Below are 9,671 nucleotides of genomic sequence, written 5' to 3'. Positions count from 1 at the left end.
GAATAAATGAAAAATGACTCTCCTTTCTCCTTTAGGATAAAGAGATCAAAGAGTTAAAAAGTTATAAGAGCTAAAGAGGCAGGGACTAGAGAGACTTTGCAAAGGGGAAATTATTGTAATTTACTTTATAGTTTGTAGTGATAAGTCATGATCTACAAGATTTAGATGGAAGGTTCTACCTTGCCATGGAATTGATGCCAAACTGAAGAAAAGGGAGTGTGATGGTTAGCTTTGTTAGTTTGCTAGAATCACCTGGAAGGGAATTCTCATTGAGGAATTGTCTACATTGGGTTGGCCTTTGGCCATGTCTATGGAAGGTTGTATTATTTAAGCAAATTGATGTGGCAAGATCCAGCCCACTGCGGGCACCATCATTCCCTAGGCAGGAGGTCCTGAACTGTCTAAGGATGGAGAAATCAAGCTGAGTAAAATCAAACAAGTGAGCATGCTTGCATTTCTCCCTGCTCTTGACTTTGTGTTGATGTGCTAGTTTGAGTCTCTGCCTTGACTTCCCACAGTAATGGGCTGAAAATTGAAACTGCAAGCTGAAATAAACCCCCTTCTCCTTCACGTTGCTTTTAGTCAGGATGGTGTTATCACAGCAGTGGAAATAAAACTAGAGTAGGGAACCCTTAGCCCTGAGCAAGGCATGAGTTCCAAGATACATTTTGACCAAAATATAAATAAAGCCATTGAACACATGTTGAACCATCTCACCTTGACCCTGCGTAAGGAAAGTGATGTTAAGCTGATGAGTATACTGCTCTTCTCATCTGTGACAATCTTAATGTTATTTTTGATATGTGGCTCATTAATGTACCCCCAGAAAACAAAACTATACAAAAGGTATACTAGATGAGTGGTCGCCTTTCTCTGCCTCTCCCATCCTCTTCCTCCCACTCACCCTGCAGGAATAACCAACTTTATTGCTCTGTGTCTTTCCTTTGTGTTTCTTTCTGAAAAGATTAGCATGTGTACAGACATGTTTTCTTTATTCTCCTCTCCTACCCTAAGAGGTAGTGTTCTGTGCCTACCTCTCCTGGGCTTCGCTTTCCCATACAACAATATCTGCTCGAAAGTGTTCCGTAATCACCGCGCAGAGATTCTTTTCATATCTTTGGTGGCTGCCTAGTAACACAGATGTGCACGTGCCCCAGTTTATTCTGACTTAGTCATTAGCTCTTGACAACGAATGCAATTATCTTATTAAGGTAGAATAAATCACACCAGTGGGCCGGGGATTTATGATCATTGGCCTGGATATTTCCATCGTGGTGGAAAATGTTCCCAGAGAAGGAAGGGTTCTTAGGTTGATCTACTGGGGGTGGGGGGCTGGAGAATAGACACAATCAGCTCAAATGGGGCATTGAGAGTGTGTCCCAAACTGTCAGAGACTCACAGATTCCATGAATGACGGGTGACCTTGCTTAGTTCTTTCTGTTCATAGGACTGACAGATGTCAGAAGAAAATGGCTGTAGAAGGAAGCTGTTAATAAAGTTGAGGCCCATGCTCCACAATTCTTAACCTATCTAAGCATCAGGAGAATACCTCCTTCAAGGGTTTATCCAAAACCAGAAGGATCCTGAATAATGAGTCGGAGCTTTGGGGGTCTCTGAGACTTTCAGCAGTAAGAGGGGGGCCGACTGTTGAATTTCATGTCATTCTTTTGGTCTGGGGAATTAACACAGATTTCATTTTTTTTTGGTAAAATGTATGTGCGGGTGTGTGTGCACACATGTGCATACGTACCACATGAGTACAGGTGCCTATTGAGGCTAGCATCAGATCCCCTGGAGCTGGAGTTACAGAATGACATGGGTCCTGAACTCATGTCTTGCCCAAGAGCAGCAAGCCGCTGACTGCTGAGCCATCACTCTACCACACCCCCTTTTTTGTTTTGCACACTCATCCCTCAGTATCTGTGTAGAACTGATTCTAAACTTTTCCTGAACTCCTGAAATTCCCAGATGGTCAACCTCCTTGTTTAAAATGGTTTAGCATTTGTATATGACCTGGACACAGTTCCCATAAGCTCCCAATGATCTCTAGATGACATCTAGTACCTAGTGCAGTAAAAATGCTATACAAGCAAATAGACCGTACCATACTGTTTAGGGAACGGCAACAACAGAACAATCTGCATGCATTAAGGGTGGATGTCATTATTTCCAAGAACCTTTTGGCTCTGTAGTTGGTTGAATTCACAGATGCAGCCCCTGTGGATGGTGCGGCGGGTGGATTATATTTTTCATTGTCTGTGGTATGTGGATGGCTGTTGGTAGATTGTATGTTATGCAGAGAAATGAAGGTGACATTTTTTGTCCCCTTTGTTAGAGCTGCATTCATCTGTCCTTCTTGTATACTATTGCATTTAGTTCTACAGAACTCCCATCAGGAAGATTTTATCCCTACTTGATGAGTGTACGATCCAGAGAGACTGACGCCCTTGCCTAAGACCACAAGGCAGTTCCATGACAAAACTGAGATATATACCTGGCTCCCAAATACCTCCTCTATATTTTCTGAAGGGTGGCACTTCTCAGAAATAATGAGATCTACAATAAGTTCAAGGTCACAGAAATCACTTTCCTTGAGAGAGTTGAAATACCCACCTTTGGTATTTGGTTTTGAGTCTTCCTATTCAAATTCAGGAAGTAGAGCGATCAAAGTATAATCCGCGGTTGAGTCTGCAAATACCCAGGAATGTCTTTGAACCAGCGGATGAAGCCATCACGGGTATTTGTCTGGCATGTGCTCTAGTTTTCTTTTGGCTGCTGTGAAGAAAACACTCAAAGCAAGCAATCTGGGGGAGGAAAGGTTCTATTTGGCTTGCAGCTCCAGGTCATAGTCATCACTGAGGGAAGTCAGAGCAAGAACTCAAACAGGAATCAGAAGCAGAAATCATTGAGGAACATTGCTTGCTGGCTTGGTCATGGCTAATTATCTTTCTTATAGAGCGCAGGACCACCTGCTTAGTAAAAGTGCAATCCAGAGGAGGCTGTGCCCTTCTGTATCAACAGTTAAGACATTCCCCTGCAGATGCACCCACAGATCAACAAGGTAAAGACAGGTACTCAATTGAGACTCTTTTCCAGGCGATTCTAGACTGTGTCAAGTTGACAGTTAATGCTAGTTAGGACAGCAAGTTTTATGATTCACACAACTCAATTTTATCTCTTGGTTAGGAGGGGAAATTTTATTTCAAATACATAGAAAAGAAATGAACAATAATCAAGAATATCAGTAAAGTGAATTAATTAGATTGGTGATCAAAGGGACTTTTGCATTTTATTACTGATTCGGCTAACAATTTAAAAACAAACACCACCACAAAAATAAAGATACAAAAAAAAAGAAAGAAAAAGAAAACCATAACCCTCTGACCCTGTTTGGAAGGAAGCCAAGGCATGAGGAAGAAGTCTAAAGCCCTAGCCCCATTTTATATCTTGGTTTGTTTCTAAAGTGTTACCCCATTCCTCCTTTCTCTTGACTGTGTAGAGCTTTTGTGGTGATTCAAATAGAAATGACCCCCAAAGGCTCATATATTTGAACGCTTAGTAGTTAGGGAGTGGCACTACTTGATAGGGATCCTGAGGTGTGGCCTTGTTGGAGTAGGTATGACCTTCTTGGAGGAAGTGGATCCTGGTTTGGGGGTTTCAAATGCCCAAGCCAGGTCCAATGTCTCTTCTGCTTCCCGTGAATCTAAACATAGAACTCTCAACTACCTCTCCAGTAGCTTGTCTGCCTGCCCACTGCCATGCTCCCTGCCATGATGCTAATGGGCTAAAACCGAAAATTGTAAGTCAGCCCCAATGAAATGTTTTCCTTTATAAGAGTTCTGAGGAGTGGATAGGGGGTGGGATAGAAAGGGGAGGGAAGTGGAGGATGGGAGAAGGGGAAGGAGGAAGAACTGGGGCTAGTATGTAAAATGAAAAATAAATAAATAAAAAAAAAGAGTTGCCGTGGTCATGGTGTCTCTTCACAGCAATAGAAGACTTCATTATAGATTGTTTCTTCTTTGGTTAAAAAAATGAAGTAAGTCAACAGTAGAAGTGGCGTGTGATGAAGAGTAAATGGAGAGCCTGCAGGAGAGTTTCTCGTCCCATGTTTCAAGTAACCTTCCAGCAGGCACAGTCTGATGCTCTGTTTAGAAATCATTGGTCCTCCGAGCTTGGTCCTCCGGATGGTGTAACGAGAAGAGGTGTGGAACCATTAAGAGGCTGTGTAAAGTAGAACCTCTTTAGGGCAGCAGGAGATGTTCCCTCTCATGGCCCAAAAGAAAGAAATATTTCTCATGGGATCATGGTTAGATCTCTGTAAGGGTTCTCATAAACATCTGAGCTAGCCCAACCCAGTCTCTCCTCTCTGGCTTCCTGTCTGAAGATGGGGCTTGTTCCACACTGGCTTTCTTTGTCTTCTGTAAGCTGCAGCAAGGGAAAGATGCTCCTAAGAGCCTGTATCTGCTGTTCAGATTTTCATCTTCAAAAACGAATTTAACTGGCTTGTCTTCTTAAGTAGCAGATATTAATCTCGTAGGAGGCAGACAATCACAGGCGGCAATGGGGACAGATGAAGGCCTGGAGTCTACAGGAAGATAACTTTGCAAATTGCCTAGGCTTATCTGCTACTAAAAGGCAGACACAGGTTTTAATTTAGTTCCCTCTGATCTTAGACCACTACACTAGAACTGTAAAGTGTCGATTTGACATTTCCCTTTTCTGTTTCCCTCATGAATTGTTGGGAAATGCAAATACAATAAATAAATAGGATTTTGGTAATTGGCAAGTACTCACCAGATGTGAGATTCGCTATGTAGCAGACTCTTCCTGAGGGGGCAGGGCCAAGTCAAAGGAACAAGCGGGAGGCTGGGTTCTGCAAATACAGAGGCAGGTCCTGTCTTGATGGAGAATATTGACAACGCAATCACAGACATTCTTGCATTTAAAAACGTTATTCATGAGACTACTATATTTAATCTTAATTTCTGAGGTTGGGAATAGACATTTTGAGTTTTGCATCCAAGGTAAGTTTCTATTTCTCTTGGTCCTAAGTCCACCCCTGATGTCATTTGCCTTGAAATAGGCGTCCCAATGTGTGAGACATATACATTAAACAGTGTCCACAGTGATGTAGGTGGTGCTTTGTCCTGGCATTAGGCAACACTTCATCATCTAGATACTTCTATTTTTCCTCTATGCCTTCTGACTAAGTGAAGGCTAAAGTATCAAGTTGGCAGCTTGCAACTCAGAACCGGGAGAGATGAGGCTTCAGTCCCAGATCTCCAACAGGTGCTTGGGAGCATCTTCTATTTGCTCTCAAGGTAATACTCACTTCTTCTTCCCCCAGGAGGTCAGTTTCCAGGGAAATCATTGGAATGGACCAATAAGTGCACTTACTCGCTAAATTCAGAATTGTCTAAATAATTAGAAATACCAGCAGACAGCTGTAAGATTAGATGAAGAGAGAGTTCAAGATGCACTCTGCCAATGCACACCCTGTCCAGTTAGGTTCCCCCTGGCTCCCAAGGAAGGCCATAGAATCCAGAAGGCAGCGCTCTCTCCCTTGTAACAATAGTTCCTGCTCTCTCTAACCTACTCTCTTCACACCTGGGTAAGTGTTGTCAAAAACACACTAAACAACCAGTTAACTTTAATTTCAAATAAATCACTAGTCATTTTAATATAACTAGGTTCTACTTAGTATATGGAACAGAATTATATATAATTTTTTTTCTGGATTTCCAATTAACTAGACATCTGATATTTTCATTCGCTAAATCTGCCAAGACTAGCCTGGTAGATAATTGCACCCACTGTTGCCAGCTCCTTGTTAGGGTCCTTTAGCCTTGCTCACAGCTTTGTTAGTGGATTCTCCATTGAACTCTACTTGACTTCCCCAGTAGAGAACACTGCCTAGTTTTTGATTAATGGAACTCATACTAGTGGGCAGCAATAACTGCTATGCTTTTATGGTACTGCTTCGTTTCTCATTTTGTCTTCTTTTGGTGGCAGGCAACATTGGTTTTCTTTTATAGTGAAATATATTTTCATTTAAGAACAAATGTATTTGTGGAGGTTGGGGGTGTAGCAGACTGGTAGAGTGTTTATGTAGCATGCACAAGACGCTGGACTTGATCCCTACTACTGCATAACTGGGGCTTAGTGATACACACCTGTAATCCCAGCACTCTGGAAGTAGAGGCAGGAGAATCATTAACTCAAGGTCATTCTCAAGATATATAGTGAGTTTGAGGCTAGCCTGGAATACATGAGGCTCTGTCTCAAAATAAGTAAAATGAAATAAAATAGGTAGTTGTGTTTAATAAATTAATAGTAGATGTGGGACACACCCATGGCAAAGTTCACAAATACAAGCAGAGAATAGGTCCCGGAGTTCAGCTAACTTTAGATCAAATCCTAGGCCCACCACACAAAATAGTCACAAACACTAAAAATAAATGAAAAGTATTTAAAAATATGGGTTCTTTGGTTTTAGCAGTATCAAATTTACATCAGTACACAGACAGACAGATACACACACACAGATATACACACAAATCCCTCCTCACTCTAGGGCACAAAGCAAATGTTAGAACTAAGAGTAGAATGTGAGAATTTTGTCCCAGGCCCAGTGTTTCTCATGAGACCACAGGCCTGGTGTCTTGCATATAGAGGAATTGTTGTGCCAGGTGGCACCATCTTTGAACTGCTGGAAAGAAGAGAAGAGATGCCACTGCAGTCTGAGTTAGAGGGACAGCTATTCAGAAGTAACCAGAAAGCCAGTTGCTATGCTAATACTTTTTAAACAGAGAAGGGGTACCAGAATGAAAAGGCATGGGAGCATCTACTCGGCATACCTGGAAGGTCCTTTGACTCCTTCATGACAAATCGGGTCTGTTCTCTGCTCAGTGTCTCCAAAACTAGAAAGTTTGTGCTGGTGGTAATTATATGCCTGTGTGATGGATATCTCTAGACAGTTTCGAGGGTGAGCAGAACTCAGAAGCATAGGCCTGTTCAATCCTTCAGTTGTCTGAGATCAGAGGACCACTGGTTATTGCAGACAGGCAGCCTTGGGTTCTCCTGTCTTGTTAAGAGACAGAAATGACAGTGAAGAAGACAACAATGAAGGTATAGACCCTTGAAGGGTTGGCAGCTTGCCATTGAATATTTGAATGAGTTGCATTGTAAAGCCTATCATGTCTCTTACTTTCATACTTAGTAGGTCTTCAATAATAAAGGTTTTCAAATTTTAGTGATGAACTCACTCTTCTTATGAGTCACCAAGAAGGGTCACACCAGAGGCAAAGAGCATACCAGAATGTTTTGTAGCATAGAAACAATAGGGATATCCTTGAATTTTCCTAAGCTAATTAATCAGATTTTCAGAGATCAGGAGAAAGGAAATACGAAGTTTGATCAGAAAGGCTCTTGTGTCATGGGTAGGATTTTTGACTGATGGCTGGTATTTATACAACATGGAATACAGAAGGACCCTCCCTCCCACTAGCTCCGCCTACACGCCACTCACTGCCTACCAATACACCTGATGGAGGCTCCTATTTTGGTTCTCCAGCCTGAATTAAAAGAATATCTGGCAGCAGATATTACCTGGAAGGGAGGAATGGCCATGATGTAGTAGCTTTAAAGAGAAAGCACTGCAGATTCGTTAAGTGTGTAAATTCTACAACTAGTAAGAAGTGCACTGTGTCCTTCCTTTCCTTAAAGAAATTTAGAACCCTATGCATTTCTGTTTCACCAGTTGTAGAACAGGAATGACAAAAGCATCTTCCAACCTCTTGGTGTTGATGAAGGTTAAAGAAAATATTTAGCATTTTTCATGTGCATGTGCCTACATGAGTTTATGTGCCCCATGTTTATGCAGTACCCACAGAGCCCAGAAGAGGGTGCCAGATTTCCTGCAACCAGAGTTACAGGAGGCTGTGAGCCACCTGATATGGGTGGTAGGAACTGAACCTGGATGGTCTGTGGAAGCTGTAAGCTCTCTTAACAACTGAGTCGTCTCTCCAGCACTAAGGGTGAAATATAAAAAGTCTAGAAAGTCATCTAGATGAGAGATTAGCAAGCTTTTTCAGTTAATGGACAGATGGTGAATATTTTTATTGTTGACATCCATAGTGATGTATTTTTATTACAGTAATAATAATATATTTTTTCATTTTAAACTCTTAATTGAATTTGCCTTTTGATAACTTCACACTTGTCTGAAAGTACATTTATATTCCTGTAATTTTCCCACCCGCTTTGGTCTTCTTCCCAGTCTTGCTAACCCCTTCTCCCTACAAGTCCCTTTCCAATAGTTTATTTTGGTTTGAGACCAATGGGAGTTTAAGTTTTTTAAGATTTAGCTATATTATCTGCATGTGTGTTTTGCCTGCCCATGTGTTTATACTGTATTCATGCCTGGTATCTGTAAAGGTCAGAAAATGGGATCAGATTCCCTGGAATTGGAGTTCCACCAAGTGGGTGCTGAGAAACAAACCCAGGTCCTCTGAAAAAGCAACCAGTGCTTTAACCACTAAGTCATCTTTCCAGACCAAAACACAGAGGGTTTGACCTGTATCATCTGTGTGTTCAGGGGTTTATAAACTATCCACTGGAGCCTGGTAGGCCCCTCAGTGGATACACAACTGAAGATAGTGAATATATATAACTTTGCTTGAAATTTGGCAGGCTATTTTCAAGTTTTAATCTTTTCAGGGAACAGGGTTCTGTAGCAACTCTTGACTTTACAGGGTTGTGCGCTAATAAATCTTTGTTAATCAGGGTGTGAGCAATAATCTGTGCGTTTATGCTTTAGATCAGTACCAGTACGTCTTCAGAACTGGTGGCTGTGATTATGATTCCCTACTTCAGAGCACTGTGGTATCAACGGAGTCCTTACTTGAACTGGCAGATTCTCAAAAATGGAGTCTGCTGCCGTTCATCTTTATCCCCCGTGGAGAACCGTTTCTGTGGATAAGTCAGTGGGAATTGGGGAGGGTGGATTCATTTCTTTGGACTTTAAATCAGCCAAGAGAATTGTATCTTCCAAGTGCTTTTGGTATTGCTTTTTTTTGAAATGTTGGCCCCTTGAAGGTTTCATTTTTATTGATCAAACTTTAGGGCGTTCGGGGGATAATCTGAGGAATAAATAATACACAGCATGGTTCATTTCTCATTAACTCAGCCAGATTCAGCAGCAGAGCAAGAGAGTGAAAATTGTATATGGGAATGGTTTGCTGCAAAATGTGCGTAGATTGAGATAATTTAATTGTGTACTTTTAGCTATCCCGGAGGCCCGAGTAAATCTTCATAGCCAAGAGAATTTATTTGATGACGTCAGTGTAAGAACAGACACCGTTATTTCTCAGGACAAGCTGAGCAGAGGCAGCAGTTTAGCCATGCGGTGTGCCCTGCAAACATCCACGGTCTCGAGTTCCAAATGAAAACACTCATTAGTGAGCTTATCTCACGATGTGCTATTAGCTGGAAGACGAAATTAGCTGGAAGAAGGCACTTGTTAGGTTGCCTGTGGAGACGAGAGGAAAGGATGGAATTCTTTGGCAGGCAGTTTCCGTTCTGTTGTCTGCTTGTTGTTTTGCTTTGCTTTCTCTTCACGTCACTCCTAGAGGTCTTCTGAACTTCCTGTGGCCTAGACTTCTCGGAGCTAA

The sequence above is a fragment of the Alexandromys fortis genome, unplaced genomic scaffold (assembly GCF_014885135.2).
Source record: "Alexandromys fortis isolate MF-2015 unplaced genomic scaffold, M_Fortis_MF-2015_v1.1 scaffold_1, whole genome shotgun sequence".
Lineage (NCBI taxonomy): Eukaryota > Metazoa > Chordata > Mammalia > Rodentia > Cricetidae > Alexandromys > Alexandromys fortis.
This window is presented reverse-complemented; position numbering follows the sequence as displayed.